This window comes from Macaca mulatta, chromosome 10 (genome assembly GCF_049350105.2).
Source record: "Macaca mulatta isolate MMU2019108-1 chromosome 10, T2T-MMU8v2.0, whole genome shotgun sequence".
NCBI lineage: Eukaryota > Metazoa > Chordata > Mammalia > Primates > Cercopithecidae > Macaca > Macaca mulatta.
This window is the reverse complement of record NC_133415.1, coordinates 91,545,692-91,562,506: the sequence shown is the minus strand read 5'-3', so window position 1 is coordinate 91,562,506 and position 16,815 is coordinate 91,545,692.

The following is a 16,815-nucleotide window of genomic DNA, read 5'->3' as shown; positions in this document are numbered from 1 at the left end:
CAGTAGGGGCAACAGAGCAATGTCCTGCCTCTTAAGAAAAAAAAAAAAAAGCATATGAGACATTGTAGAAATAATGAGATGTGACTCCCAAAGCTATCTCATAAATGATACTGCAGTTTCTACCTTGCTGTCTCTTGGATCGCTTGCTCTGGGGAAAGCCAGTCACCATGTTGTGAGGACACTCAGGTGCCCTAGAGTGAAATCCACATGAGGAGGAATTGAGGCCTTTTGACAACATCCAGAACCAATTTGCTATCCAGGTGAGTAAACCACCTTCAAAGCAGACCCTTAGTCCCAGGCAGGCCTTCAGAAGACAGCTGACATCTTGACTGCAAACTTATGAGAGACCCAAAGCAGAACCATCTAGCTAAGCCACTCCTGAACTCTCAACTTACAGAAACTGTGAGAGGTAAATAAACATTTATTGTTGTTTTAAGCCACTAGGTTTTGAGATTTTTTTTTTTTTTTTTTGCCCAGCAGAAGATAAAACACCCACATTTTCCAATTCAGCACTCTTGGGAAGTGACTAAGGAAGAAAGATTTTTTTAATGCTATTATGCACCTTGGAGAGAACGAACAAGACCTGCCTCATCTTCATTTGTATCTCTGTTTCTACAACTGAGCTCCTGAACTCTGCCCCTTACCCTCTGTGCCCCTGATGTGAAAAATGGTGGTGTATGGGTTGAAGGCAAGATAAGATTAGTAATTCTTAGGCCAAAAGTTGAATATGTTTGCAGAATTTGTCTAATTTACAGGCTCTTGACTGGGTTTATGGAGTCCATGGACTTCTAAAATTGTCGATGGAATGTATATGCAAGGGCACTCTTCTGGGGAGAGGTGTATAACTTCAATAAGATTTGTAGGCCAGGTACAGTAGCTCATGTCTGTAATCCCAGCACTTTGGGAGACCCCGAGGTGAGAGGATCACAACAAAGCAAGACCCTGTCTCCAAAAAAAGGGGGACATTTGTAAATGTGTCAGGATACTAAAATGTCTAGAACTACTGACCCAATGTAGCACCCATTTAAAAGACTGGACAGCAAAAAACAAAAACAAATAAAAAAATAAAAGATTGGACAGTAACAATGAGGGTCCAGAGAATGTTAGAAACCAGAAATTCATAGGGAACCCTCAGCACCCCAAATATAATAGCCAAGAGTGAATTCAATTGGATTGAATTCTAGAGCTCATGGGGAGAACTATTATCTATTTTGCTTACCATAGTCTCTCTAGATCCTAGCACTGTGCCTGACACATAGTAGATGCACAATAGAAATGTGCTGGGGCTGGGCACAATGGCTCATGCCTGTCGTCCCAGCACTTTGGGATGCCGAGGTGGGAGGATCACTTGAGGCCAGGAGTTCGAGATCAGCCTGCTTAACATGGTGAGACCCTGTCTCTACCAAAAGAATTTTTTTTAATTAGCTGGACATGGTGGTGCATGCCTGTAATCCCAGCTACTCAGGAGGCTGAGGTGGGAGGATAGCTTGAGCCCAGGAGGTCAAGGCTGCAGTGATGACCCAGGAGGTCATCACTGCACTCTAGCCTAGGTGGTAGAGCAACACTCTGTCTCAAAAAAAAAAAAAAAAAAAAAGAAAAAAAAAGAAAATTGCATAAATACCACTGATTCCCTTGACCAGCCCTAAAAATATATTGGATGAATGAATGAATGAATGAGTGAATGGAGTAAATAAATGAGGGCAGCAGAGGGACAAAGGACGCATGGGCAGGGACATATTTGACATGAGGAGTCAGGGGATCTTGGCCAGTTAGAAAAGAAATAGACCAAGCAAAGGGCAAGCATTTTGGTAGGAAATGGAGAGAGAAAGAACTAGAGATCTTAATGATGCTAAAGAGAAGGCAGAGTGGAATTAGAGAATGAAGAACACAGGAGCTATCACCAGAAAGTTTAATATTTTCAAGATGGGTAAGTTGTGAATGATGACAAAGTCAAGAATGTGTCCGCAGGCACGAACTGAAGGGGTAAGCGGGTGGAGGTCATTGGAGTTGAGAGGATCAAAAAAACTATGAAGCCAGGGTGTTGGATGGGTTGTCCAAAGCAACATCAAAGTCATCCATAATGGTGCCAAAATATGAGCTAAATAAATAATCGTTTGCATTCTTTCTGCATCAGCAACAAATGAGGAAGCAGAGTGAGGTTTACAGATGTACGTAAAAGATCAGAAAAAAGGCAAGAACAAGAATCAGTTGAGAGACAGATATGAAAGAAAGAAAACAGGAGGGTATGAGAGGTGAGCCCATGAGAAATCACAGCCTAGGCATAGAAGAGGAGGGGAACGGGGGGATGATCTTGCCACCTGGGGAGTCAGGCAGAGCCAACTTCCAAGCTGAGACCCAGCAGTGCTCCATGCTGTACTCAGTAGGCCTGGTTAGTGGGGGGTAAATCTCAGATCTCCCACCGCCCACTCCTCACATATATTTGTCTCACTGGAACTTTGTACCACCTGGCAGATCTGATAGTTACAGATGAGTAGCCCCAACTTACAGTTGAAGAAACTGAGGCCAGAGAGAGAAGTGACTTGCCTATGATCCCTAAATCATTCATCAAGCTGGGGCCAGGGAAAGAACTAGGACCTAGGTGTGCTGAGTCCCCATTTCATGGCTACTGGGGCTATGGTAGGGAAAGGGTGTGCAGAAGTGGTGGGGGAAGGGATATAGCCAAGTCAGGGTAGTGGAACCCATCCCAAAATAAGTCCCCAAGTGTAGGGTTAACAGCTTTGCTCCAGTGGGGTGGAATAGGAAGACATTAGAAAATGTGGGAGCCCCTCCACACTCACCCTTTTTATTTCTCAAGAGTCCAGTGCTGGAGAGAGGCTGTTAGTGCTGAGTCCATGGCCTGCATAAGCCACCTGGAGAAAGCTCTGCTCTCCCACTCCACTCCCTTAGCAGTGTCTGTGGCGAAGGGAGCTGGGGAGGGAACTGCTTCTCTGTTATCATCCACTAACACCTGTGCTCTAGAGATAACATGATTAACTCCAGAGAACAGGGGTCATAATAGTGGGTGCACAATGGAGGCCAGAGTCCCTGGGTGACAGGAAGGAGCTCTGGGGGCCTGCTGGGAGGAGGGGATGCTGGTGAGGTGCCAGAGGTCAGAGACACACTTTAGATCTTGCTGCTTTGCCCTGGGGGCTCCAAGCCGGCCTTCCCCTAGGCAGAGGGGTCGTCCATTGTTTCCTTATCTTTGGGAGCCAGTGACAGCCTGTCCTCCAATGATGCTGATCACATGGCATTGTTATCACCTTGTGCCTGTCACCGGCGTGGGGCTGTCGATTTCTGACGAACAGCACTTGAGCGCTAAAGGGAATCTGTTCTTGGCCTTATCTCCGGCCTGTGTATCCTACTTTAGCTTCACATTTGGTCCCTGTGGGGCCATCACTTTGCCAATAGCAGTCCCTGGGGCACCCAGATAAATTGCTAGCTGCCTGTGCCCTGGGGCTCTAGTCAACTGCTGTGGGAACTGGCAGTGCCCAGGCTGGCACCTCTGGTCCAGGTCAGCATCAGCATCTCTGGGGCACTGTGGCCAGCGATAATGGCCAGAGCCCTGGCCACACCGCAGGCACAGAGAATAGCTTGGGGAATGTCCCCAGCTTCAACATTCAACAGCTGTATGGTCTTTGATTTGAATACAGTTTGATCAAGAGAGAAAAACAAGTCAGCACCACGGACAGCATCCTGTGAGGCCTTTCATTAAGTGAAAGAAAGCAGGGAAGGAAAAAAAGAAAGGAGGAAAGGAGAGGGTGAGGGAGGGAGGAGAAAGGGAGAAAATGGGGGAAGAGGCAAAAGGAAAAGGAGAGGAAATGGTGAGGGTAGGGGAGGGAGAGTTTCTTTGCATGCCAAATAATGGTGTGATATTTTTTAGTCTCTACTTTCAGCTTGGCCAGTGGTTGAAGAAAAGACTATTTGACCAAGGAAGGTTAAGTGATATTAAAGGTTCTTCTGACCTTAGATAAAGAAGGATATGTGGCCAGGCATGATGGCTCACAACTGTAATCCCAGCATTTTGAGAGGCTGAGGCAGAAGGAGCGCTTGAGCTCAGGCAGTTGAGACCAGCCTGGGCAGCATGAAAAAACACCATCCCTACAAAAAGTACAAAAATCAGTGGGGCATGGTAGTGCATGCCTATAGTCTCAGCTACTGGGGAGCTGAGGCAGGAAGATCACTTGAGCCTGGAAGATTGAGGCTGCAGTGAGCTGAGATCCTGCCACTGCACTCCAGCCTGGGGTGACAGGGCAAGACCCTGTCTAAACAATAAACAGAATAACATAAAAAATGAATGAAAAAAATTTAAACTTAGTTGGGCATAGTGGTGCATACCTGTGGTCTTATATACTTGGCAGGCTGAGGAAGGAGGATCTCTTGAGCCCAGAAATTCAAGGCTGCAGTGAGTTTGATTGAGCCACTGCACTCCAGCCTGAGTGACAGAATGAAAATCTGTGGGAAAAACAAAGCAATGAGATACTCCACACCAATAGAGGCCAAAGAAGGAACTTGGAAGAAATGACAACAAACATAAAGTAATCATTTGTTGTGTTCCATGCTAAGTTACTTATATGGCAGAACTTAACTCCTTTAGCCCACCCACCACCCTTATGACACAGTTGCTATCAGATCCCCTATATTACAAATGAAGAAACAGAGTATGAACAAGGTTTAACAACTAGCCTGAAGTTGCACTGCCAGCTGATGGCAATGCCTGTAACCTTGGCAGGAAGTAGATCCCAGCTTAACTTTCCTTCCATTTCACTCCTTTCTGATCCTCTCCATTCACCTTGAGTATCCAGTATCTTTCTGAATTTTTGGTACAGAGTTGGCGTCTTAAACTTACTGGTTTACATGCTCCTATGTTTGCAAAAGGAGAGTCTTGGGTTTCATTTTTTAGCTTAAAACCCTTGTTTGGATTTTCCAGCTAGGGTATGGTTTGCTTCCATGAGGCAGAAAAGGGGCTATTTGGGGAAGACCTGAGGTCTGACTTGCTGCCCATAGTCACACTCTGGCTGATTCCTGAGGGGGCAAGACTTGAATGCTTGAAAATGGATCTCTGAGATTGTCAAATGCAAGATTATCTCAGGAAAGCTCCTTGTGTGTTTGACTGATCTGAGGTAAAGAGAATAATCAGAAAGCCCCCACAGTCAAGCTCCAGCTTTGCTGTCAACTTTTAATGACCTCGAGAAAATCCCCTTTTCTCTCTAGACCGTAGTGGGAACTCATGGAGGCCCCACATGTTCACACAGGGCAGATACTTGCCACATGTTATTAGTTAAGGATGAGTTTTCTCCATCTATTTTTCTTTGGAAGTAAGAAGGGCTTCATTACTTTGTAGCATAGCCTGATCTGAGTGCCTGAGCCTGTGTTCCACACTGAAGATAACACTCAGCGTAGAAGGAGATGACAGAGCATGTGCTACTAGAGAGATTAACACTGGATGGGAAGAAGGTAGATGATTGGCAGATGGAGGAAGGCTTACACAACCCTGATAAATGAGAGTTGTCATACACTGTAACTCTTTGGGGGAAGCTCAGAGATCCTCCCTAAAGCACCCTTGCCCCTCCCCCCAGCACACACACACATTTAAATCCTCAAGGACATAATTCCTGGGCTATAGAACAGCGGCTTTTTTTGTTGTTGTTTTTGAAATGGAGTCTCACTCTGTCACCCAGGCTGGAGTCCAGTGGTGCTATCTCAGCTCACTGCAACCTCTGTCTCCCGGGTTCAAGCGATTCTCCTGCCTCATCCTCCCAAGCAGCTGGGATGACAGGCACGTGCCACCACACCTGGTTACTTTTTTTGTATTTTTAGTAGAGACAGGGTTTCACTGTGTTAACTGGGTTTCACCATGTTAGCCAGGATGGTCTTGATCTCCTGACGTCGTGATCTGCCTGCCTCAGCCTCCTAAAGTGCTGGGATTACAGGTGTGAGCCACCGCACCCAGCCAGAACAGGGGCTTTTGATGGAAGGAAATAAGATGGCTTCACAGCTCTTCTTCCCCATGACTTTCTCTGATGAGCCCCCTTTGGGGCTTCGCTCTGTCCCTATGAATAGCTTCTTTCTCGGCACATCCTGAGGCTGGTGCTCAGGGCCTCCTTAGCTTGGGGGAGAGAGCAGTTGGCATGGTTTAGTGAGTATCACAGCAGTCTGGTAGATATGACTTAGGGTACGAGCCAAAGAATGGAAAGGGGTCTTCTTTTATTTATTTATTTTTAAATTTATTTTTATTTCTAAAATAAAAATAAAGATAGCATCTTGCTGTGTTGCTCAGGCTAGAGTGCAATGGCTATTCACGGGCACAATCATAGCTTGCTGCAGCCTTGAATTCCTGGGCCCAAGTGATTCTCCTGCTTCAGCCCCTTGAATAACTGGGAATACAGGCATGTACCAGTATGTCTAACTGACAGGGATATTTTGAAGAGAGCACCAACTTACAGAGAGACAGAATGTGCTCAGGAGTGTAACCTTTGCAGATAAAGAGAGACACAGGTTCAAATTCTGGCTTGATGACTCTAGTTATTTGGCCTTGAGCAAGTTGCTTCAGTGTCTTCATCTGCTTGGGAGAAATAGGTTTGAGAGAGATCTGTTAAACCTCCAAGTTGAGAAGTCAAGTAGGCTGGGCCTCAGAAGAGAGAATAGGACTGGAAAAATAAGCATAGGAGCTGTTGTCTATGGATGATCTTGCAAGTCATGGGAATAGATGAGTTTCCTGCAGGAAGGTTGGGAGAGAGATGTGTTATCTTGAGCAAGTTATTTAACCTGTGTTTCAGCTTCCTCATCCACAAAATGGGGATGATAATAGCATTTATCACATTGTTCTGAGAATTGGATTTAGATAGCCTGTGTTCAAGTACTTAGAGTCTGGTAAATGCTTAATAAAGAAGGATAATATTATTAATCCTTACCCAGCACTTCAAAGTTCATGTAATCATCCCCATTTCACAGAAAAAGAGACTGAAGCTCAGAGAGTCTAAGGTTTCATGACTTGTAAGCAGCACATCGCTATCTCTAAGCCCAGGCCATACTGCTCCTGTTCTTGTAGGAGAATACCACATGGACACATTTCTTAAAATGCAAGAGGTGAGCTATATGAATCTGGCTAGAAAGGACAATGCTGATCTTCCAAATGGCAGTGGTAGGAGACTCTGGGTTCAGAAGAAGGCATGATAGGGTAGAAACTACCATGATCCTTTTAGGATAAGTTCCAAGGACAAGCTCCATATTATGTGCACATATCTCCCACGTTTAACCCCCAAGTTGATAAATGTTTTCTGTGATTCAGCTCCTCCCAGTTCCAGAAGCCAATGAAGCAAGGTTCGTGCAAGGAGTGAGTCCCATTTGCAGCCTCAGATGAGCCAGTGAGGCAGAAAATGTAGATAATAAAGAGAGTTAATGACAGGCCTTTCCAGCTGCCTGAGCTGGCCCTTGGGGAGAAGGAGTCAATGAGCTTCTGTCGCTGCTGTGCTGGATTCCCGATTTCTTCATCTTCTGTCTCCTGCACAGTCCCCTTCCCTGCCTGGCTTGCAGCCTTGGCCACTGATTGCAGCAGTTCACACTGGAAAACAAGACCACAAGAGATCTGGGGTATCTCTAGGGCAATGGTGAGATGTGGGTGGCAGGAGGCAACTTGGTTTTCTTAGCAAAGATTGCACAACTTCTCCAGCTCCCCAGAAAACAAACTTCCTTAGGAATTCCATGGAGATGACATACAAGGAAAGTCCCACCCTGGAACTCATTGTTAATACCATGCGTAAAAACTGTCACTGAAGTGGGAAAGTTAGAATGTGCCAAGTGCTACACCAAGAGTTTTACATATAGTACCTCATTTAGTCCTTATAACAGCCCTTCAGTGATTATATTGTTATTATCCCCATTTTACAGATGAGGAGACTGAACCCATAGAAATGACATTATTTTCTTAAGGTCACACAACATGTAGTTGGCAGATCTGGAATTGAAATCCAGGCCAATATTACTCCAAAGTCTAGGCTGGATTGCCTCTGTCCTTACATATTGTCTTGAAAGACAGTCAGTTTCATTAATTTATTCAAAAATCATCCAGTCTGTCAGAGAAATGGTCCTAAGCTGGGTGTCTCTTACTTCCTTTGTTGGGAGCACTATGCCTTTACCAATAAAACCTTGGGTTGTGTGCTCTCTTGATACTAATTGAGTTGCATGATTGACTTTCTAGAGTTTGTGGTCAACTAGAATCTTCAAATCTTTTTCATGTGGTGGACTAAGGTTAAATCAGTGGACTGTATTCACACAACGCACAATGGTTTCAAGAGGTTTTACTGCCCTGGGAACCTGATATCCTTCCCCTCGGTAGTTCAAAACAGAGATATTGCATTTAGAATAGTTTTCACTTTGTTTTCTGTTTTCACTTTTTAATCAAGGTATAAGTACACAGTAAAGTGTGCTTATTTCAAATATATATCTAGTTCAACTAATTTTCACCCAGATGGAAATAGAGAACATTTTTCTCTGTAAGATTCCTATTCAATTCCTCCACCCCAGAAGTAACTACTATGGATTTCACTGTTTTAATTCAAAATGTTCGTTTTTATGAAATATCAACTTTTACAAAAGGAGATTTAAGTCTAATAGAATCCTTTCGTCCCAGCAATTAACATTGTTCATTCTTCCTTTTTTTTCAGTTGTTGCTAAGCTTTGAAAAGCCCTTTTACCTTATGAGATCTGATGACTACCCAAATTTATGTTTTCTGAGTTTATCTATGTTTAAAAAATATTTTATTGCAGCCCTAAAATGGAATGAGATCATATCCTTTGCAGGGATGTGGATGAAGCTGGAAGCCATCATCGTCAGCAAACTAGCACAGGAACAAAACCAAACACTGCATGTTCTCACTCATAAGTGGAAGGTGAATGTTGAGAACACATGAACACAGAGAGGGGAACAACAAACACTAGGGCCTGTTGGGTGGTGGGTGGTGGGGGGTGAGGGGAGGGAACACAGAGGACAGGTCAGTAGGTGCAGCAAACCACCATGGCACACGTATACCTATGTAACCAATCTGCACGTTCTGCACATGTATCCCATTTTTTTAGAAGAAACAAAGAAAAAAAAGGAGCACAAAAATGTTATATGTTTATATTATTTACACTTAGGCATTTAATTCAGTTGGAATGTGTTTAATGACTGCTCTGGTGTGAAGGTCAAAATAATTTTTTCTCATCAATTATCTTTATACCATTATTCACAAATTGTTCCCTTCTGAGTTGATGTTTGAAAGTTCTTTTATTATAAATTAAATTCTTATGTGTAACAACTTTCCCATTCTTAAATTGGGGTATTAATGATGCCCATCTGACAAATGAGGATAAAAAGCAGATTATGCGTGATTAAGTAAGCATAGCATCTTAAGACAGTTTAAGTTTTTGCACACAGTGGGTTCTCAACAAGTGTCAATTTTATTCCTTCCACCTACGCCCCCCCCCACACTCTCCCACACATATTTAAGGCACTGTAACTATGGAAAGAGCTTTCTAATAAGACTGTACAACAGGCTAACCTTGGAGATCAGATGTACAGCCAGAAGTCAAATGGCCTCTGATTAACATGTTTTTGAGAGATTCTATTTCTTTCCTGAGGACCCAGATCAATGACTCCCAAATGCCAGTTTTGAAGCTAATGACAATGTGTGGTGACGTTTCCTGTGTTTCTCAATGAAATTAGAGAAAAGGGCAAACAGTGAAATCTTTATAAAACCATTCTAAATAACTGTTCCTTATTCTGAGATTATGGCTTTCCTACTTATTAAGTTTTAAAATGCCCTTTGTTTTTATCAAGCATTGGAGAGAACAGGTGATAGTTGTTATTCTTAAATGTCTTCACTTGGCATTGTCCTTGGTGGCTTACAATTTTTCTGGTTCACAAAATCCTGAAATCTCACAACAAGATCAATTGTGAGGTTTACTGCAACATCACAAGAAAAGGATCCAGTAATTATGGTTGACATTTTTCCCATTTTTCAGAGCACCATACACTATACATAATAGGTGGTCAGTAATCATTAATTCCTTCAGTCCACAAAAGTTACTCATCACCTGCCTGGAAGTGTGTTTGTCATTGGCCAAAAAGAAACCCATAAAGCAGGCCAAACTTGATTGGGCTGAGAACTGTGGACCAGGCATTTATCTCTGGGCGTTGTGCATACATTCAATCGCTCCTTTTGCCCAACCGTCAGCACCTCGGACAGCTCAGCCGCAATTACCCGGGTCTCTGAGGAAACCTAACTAAACATAGACAAAGGCATTTTTACATTATCCTTTCTCCGCTTCATTATTTAAACAAGCGCCTCCTGTTCATACACAAGCCTTCTTCTTTGCGTTCTTAAACCTCACTCTCAGATTGTTTGCCTCGCAGTTTGCAATTCCCCAGCAAAACGGCCAGCTCCAATCTGAGCTGCGGAAATGCCAATTTTAATTAAAAGTGCAATTTTCAAATCCACCCAAAGCTCAGATAGGATATGGCACACTTGGTGCCCTGTGATCTTTCTGGCTGCTTTGTTGATTAAAATGGGTGTCGCTCTAAGTGCTTTGTCAAATCTTCACAAAAAGGAGGAGAAATTGACATTTACACCTTTATACCGACAAGAAAGTGATATATTAGATTCACCCCTATTGCCACAAAGTCTTGATTGTGGCTTAAGGGCAGAATTAGGCCAAAAGGTCCCCAGTGATAGCTCCGTTTTGATGCTTCAACCTTGAGGGCTCTTTCTTTAGCTGGTGGTGATGGTGGTGGTGGTGGTGGGAGTCGCTACACAATGTTCCCATTAACTTTCCTACCCCTCTTTTCCTACTCAGTGCCTCTGCAAGGACTTTGAGCTTCTTGGGTAATTGTTCTCTAATTTTGGTGGCTACAAGAACAAACTAAAAAGCTCTCTTAAAATCTAGATTCCTTGGCCCCACTTCTAGAGATTCTGAATCAATAAATAGGTTTGGGATGTGGTCCCAGAATCTGAATTTTAATGAAGCACCAGATAATTCTGATGAAGGAAGTCTTTAGCTCATACTCTGAGAAACTGTGTTCTGGTAATTCCCAGAAAGTTGTCCACAAGGGTCTAAGCTGTGGATTGGGCCAGGGATTAAACCCTGGGCAGGGAATCTAGAGGCATGACCCTGTCTAGCACTGACACTTGCATTCTGGTATCCTTGGACAACTCACTTCCCCTCTGTTATCATTTATCATTTTCTATCTTTATAAATGAAGGATCATGCAAGAGACCACGGTTAACCACTTATATGCAAAGATCTTCAGCAAATCAGTAATAAAAAGAGAAACCACATGATATAAAGATGGATAAGTGATATGAATAAGCATTTCTTGGAGAAGAAAATACAAACAATGAACAAACATTTGAGAAGATAACCAACCTTAATAGTAACCAGATAAGTGCAAATTAGAATAAAATAAGCTTTTTTGGTGTTGTTTTTATTTCTGCTGTTTTTCTGCTTTGCTCATTTGCTCATCCTATTGAGGGAAGAGAACCTTGTGAGTTGATAGCAGCCAGTGTAGGGTGTAGAGAAATGAGAATGTCCTATATTATTGGTGGAAGTGTGAAAGACTACAACATCTTGAGAAAGTAATCTGTCAAGACTTATTAAAATAGAAAAGTGCATTCTTTCACTCACAGTTTAGCTTTGGGGATTTATCCTACACAAACAAATGCATTAGGACATGTAGATATAAGCAATGGATGTTTACTGAACGTTATTTGTAGTGGCAAAAAATGGAAATTACTTAAAAGTCTATCAACAGGGGACTGGTTGAGTAAATTCTGCTACATCCAACCTGGGGAATATTATATAGCTAGTGAAATAAAAAACTATTAGATCTGGGAGGGCTGATCTTGAATGATATCCATGATATATTGTAATGTGAAATGTCAAATCACAGAGTAATGAGCATAGTATGATCCCATTGTTTGAAACAAAAAAGAAGAAAGCTCCAGACTGTGTTCATATATATGTGTATGAGCTTGTAATAATGTGTGGAAGAAAATATACCAGACTATTGATATTGATTTCTTTTCTTTTTTGTATTTATTTTTTGTGTGTGATGGCTTACCACAGCCTCAACCTCCTGGGCTCAAGTGATCCTCCCACCTCAGCCTCCTAGTCTCTGGGACTGCAGGTGCATGCCACCACACCTGGCTAATTTTTCTATTTTTCTTAGAAACCAGGTCTCTCTATGTTGCCCAGGCTGGCCTCAACCTCCTGGGCTCAAAAAATCCTCCCACCTCAGCCTCCCAAAGTACTGGGATTACAGGAATGAGCCACCAAGCTCGGCCTTAATATTGTTTTTTGTTTGTTTGTTTGTTTTGTTATGTTTTGTTTGTTCATTTGCAACATGAGATTATAAGGGAAACCAAAATACTTTCTATATTCATTTCCACATTATATAATAATATATAGTTGTTCTGAAAGAATATATTACTCTTATAAATGAACAATTATAAAGTTGACTTGAGAGCTAATCAAAAGTCAAAAAGTCCTAAGGGCTGGATATAAGGGACCACTGAGATCCCTCCCAGCTGCTACAACCTGGGGACACCCATCTCCTTCCCCAGATTGGCATCAAGGTCCATTTATGTTAAAGATTCAGTCACCTGGAACCAGGCAAGATCCTCCTGGCAATGTTCATTCTAGTGTGCCCACTGCAGAGTCCATCTAGGAGAGACCCTGACCCCTGAAGTTGGATTTTGGGGCCAGATAGCACCTCACAATCCTAACCCATCCTGGGGACTTGCAAGTGGAAAGACAAAGCAATACCCTCTCTCTCCTCAGGTTCTCCCAGAGCATCACCTGACTCCACTTTACCCTGTGAAACTCACACCCAGGCCCATATGGGGTTCTCTGGGGACTAAGGAGAGATCTGAGAGGCCAAAACAGATGCCCCTTTATCAACTAAGATGAACCCAAAGGTTAATGAAACAAAGCTACCCGTCCGTTGAGGGTTCACGGCCTGACTGGCCTGGCATATTTCTAAATTCTATAGCTCTAAGCTCCCTAAGAATAGGAGCTATCAGACCCCTCCTAGCTCTGATTTACAACCCAGACCACTACAGCTCTGACTGGACAGAGGAATGGCCTTGCATTCTTTTCTCATAAGCGATTGCAGACCTTAAGCCATTTTCAGCTAGCTTATAGAGTCTGTGTGCAAACTGTCTTTCTGTCCTATAGCTCACCTTTCGATGTGAAGAGCCAAATTCTACCTCATTTTAATGCTAAAACCCCACCCCAAAGTGAAGATGGGATGTATGTTACATATGTATTTACCTAGTGTGTGCGTATGTGCCCAGCTCCCCTCATGAATGTATATATCTTTTCTCATAAACCTGCTGACTACGTATGACTCTATTGTGTAACATGGACGCTGTGAGGCAGAAAATCCAACCTGTCCTTTCTCTCTTCAAAAAGAGAGCACCTTTAATCCATGCAGGAGACTTTTTCTTCCCAGTTTACAAACTGATATTACCCATAAAGCTCTTTTTTACTATTTAGCCATCTGGTGGTCTTCTGGATGACAAAGCCATGCCATATCTCATGGAGATGATCTAAGAAGCATCCAAAGAGACTTCAGGACCTACGTGGCCTTTGGTACAGCCATTGTGGGAGTACCACACACAAACACAGCCAAGAAGGATGCTGGCACCAGAGGGTCCCCTGAGAGCCACCCTCAGCCCTCCCATTGGTGTGCCAGGCTTCTCAGAGTTATGCTCAGAGAAGGACCCAGTTACTCAGGCTACGATGATGTTTTTTCACCTCTTTTAACAAAAATATTGAAATATGTCACAAGCTTAGAAAAACATAAAAGATATAAATGTGCACAATTTATTTAAAAATTCTAAACACCTGTGTGACTACCACTCGCATGAAGACATAATATGTTGCCTGAAACTCCTCATGTGATCCGCCTTAATCATGCCCCTTCCCTGAAATAAAACACTATGGTCAACCACTTCGTTGCTTTCTTTTATATCTCTACCACCTTAGTAAATATCCCAGGACAATATTTCAGCTTTGTCGGCTTTGAATTTAAAATAAATTAAGTCATATTATATGTATTTGTGTCAATATAAAAATTATCCATGTTATGAAGTGTACTGTGGCTCATTCATTTTCACTACTGTATAGTATTCTGTTGTATGATTATACCACAGTTACTCATTCTGCCTTTGATAGGTTTTTGGTTGTTTCCAGTCATTGCCTATTGCAGACCATGCTGTTCTGATTATTATGTATATATCTCCTAATGTTGTATACAAACAGAAGTATGTCTAGACATAAATGGAATTGCTGGGTTACAGGGCTTGCATATCTCCAAATTTACTAGATAGTGTCCAACTGTTTACCCAAATGGCTATACAAATTTACACTCCCACCAGCAGTGACAAAATTCTCAGTACTACACTATTTCACCATAATTTTATGGATGCTCTTTCTCTTCTAAGAGTCTTTGAAGATGCTGGTCCTTCTTCCCGCAGTATTTCCTTTCCCTACTTTTTATTTATCTTGTTAGCTGTAGGTCATCATTAAGGACTCTTCCTCTTGTAGCTTTCCCTGACTCCTTCAATCTTGGTTATGTGCCGCCCCGGCTCCCACAGCCCCCTACATTGTCCCCTCTATCATAGGTATTAGACTGCATTGTTATTGCCTGCTCCCTTCCCTACATTGCCCCCCACCAGACTGGGGACTCTCTGAAGGCAGGGGTGTATCTTGTTCCAGTGCTGTGCCTGGCACACACAGGTGCTCAATTCATGATTGCTGAATAAACAGGTAAAACTAATTTCTCTTCTCAACCCATAGCTCTCCTCAACCATCAGGAAGCCAGGTAAGTATTAAGGCTTTTCAGAGAAATGTTGCCAAAACAATAAATAATAACTCTGGGGAAATTAATTGTTAGATCTGGCTCTTTCATTAGTAGCTCATCAAAGGACTGTGAGCCCCCAGTGGGACTCTTAAAAATAAGTAACCGATCAGCATGGAAGGAAGGGCATCCTCTTCCCAGCACCCCCTGCCACCACCACCACCACTAACACACAAACAGACACACCTCCACGAATTGCAGGGCCTGGCCATTTAACACAGTTATTACCAACTCCCACTTAGTGAATTATGAGCAAGAGCCTCGAGAGAGCTTTCAAAGATCTTCAAATGGATATTTAAAAGCATGCGATTGCTCAGTCAGGCTCAGCTAATGGCATTTATTACTTGGAGGACAGGGTATTTACATAAAGCTGGATTTTTATTGTCATGGTCAAATAGTTCCTGAGAGGGAAGGTGGAAAGGAGAAGGAAGGGTGAAGGTGTAAGAATCGACTTCAATTCCGTTTGAGCAGATGTCAAACCCTTTGTTCCCATTACAAGGCTGGTTCTCTCAGATGTCAGCATAATAATCACTAGGGCGGGTCTTGAGTAGGGTGACCCTGGCACAGGAGTGGGCAGATCATAGCATGGCACTGTGTTCCCCAGAACAGAACAGTCAGGACCCTGGACAGCTCACAGTGTCCGCCGAGGATCTGTTGGTAGGTTCTGACAGTTCATTCTTCCCAGGGTCCTTCCACTGATGTTTTAGTGGAGGTCCCTCATTTATCCCCACTCTAGTCTGGAATGGAGATAACCAAGGGCATTCACTCTCTCCTGGCTTCATCAATCGTCCTAGGGGTCCCCACGTACTCTTCTGAATGACAAGGGGCGAGATGAAGATGAGTTGAAGTTAGTTATTATTGGCCTCGAGGAGCTTGCATTAGTTGTCTATTGCTGCATACCAAACCACCTCCAAAACTTAAAGGCTTAAAACAATAACGACATATTATTTTCTCACGAGTCTGTAGATGAACTGGGTGATTCCTCTACTGGTCTTGCCTGGATAACTCATGCAAATACAATTGGCTGGTGGATCAGCTGGGGCTGAAGGATCAGGCAGTGAGTATGTGTTTAATGGAGGAGGTGATTAAGGGATGAGTCTGGGAGATGAATGTGTGTTCTCCAGGTAGGAAAGACTGAGCAGAAAATTTTAAGAAGAGGAAGCAATATGAGAGCAAAGGTATGAAACAACAGGCGGCTGTTTGAGACCCATGGGAACTGGCAAGTTGTTCCGAATGACCAGCTCATAAGAGAGAGTTGGAGGAGAAAAATTTCAGATAACTCTGGGGAGGCAGTTAGGGCATTGAGTATCATGTAGGACAATTGGCTTTATCTCACAGGTGTTGGGGAGACCTGGAGTGATAGGTGTTATTTAAATGAATTAGACTACATACCAGGCACAATGCTGAACATTGGAGATGCAACATTATCTCACTTAATCCTAGCCATTATCACCATTTTACACATGAAGAAACTGAGGCTTACCCAGGATCACACACAGGTGTCTGGCTCCAGAGTAATTGTTTTAGTTATTGTATTCCATAGCCCTTCTGAAGGGGCTTTGAGTTGGGAGTGTAACAGGTAATGAGGAATGGAATAAGATTAAATTTGCATATTAGCAAAAAAAAAAAAAAGGTTGAAAGGGGTGTGGGGAATTCCATAACTAAATAAACATAGAGACTATTGGGTTAAACAAAGTTTATCAGAAACCTAGTGCTGCTGGACTTCTCAGAGCCTTTAATACGCTAATGTGAACTAGAAGTAAGCCCTTTTATTGACATCTCTATTCCCAATACCCCAAATAGTGTCAAACATATAGTAGATGCTCAATAAAAGTATACTGAATTAATAAATGAGTGAATGAATTTATGTTGGGAAGCTGCAAGGGCTTCCATATTTCAAAATTGTTTATAGAAAT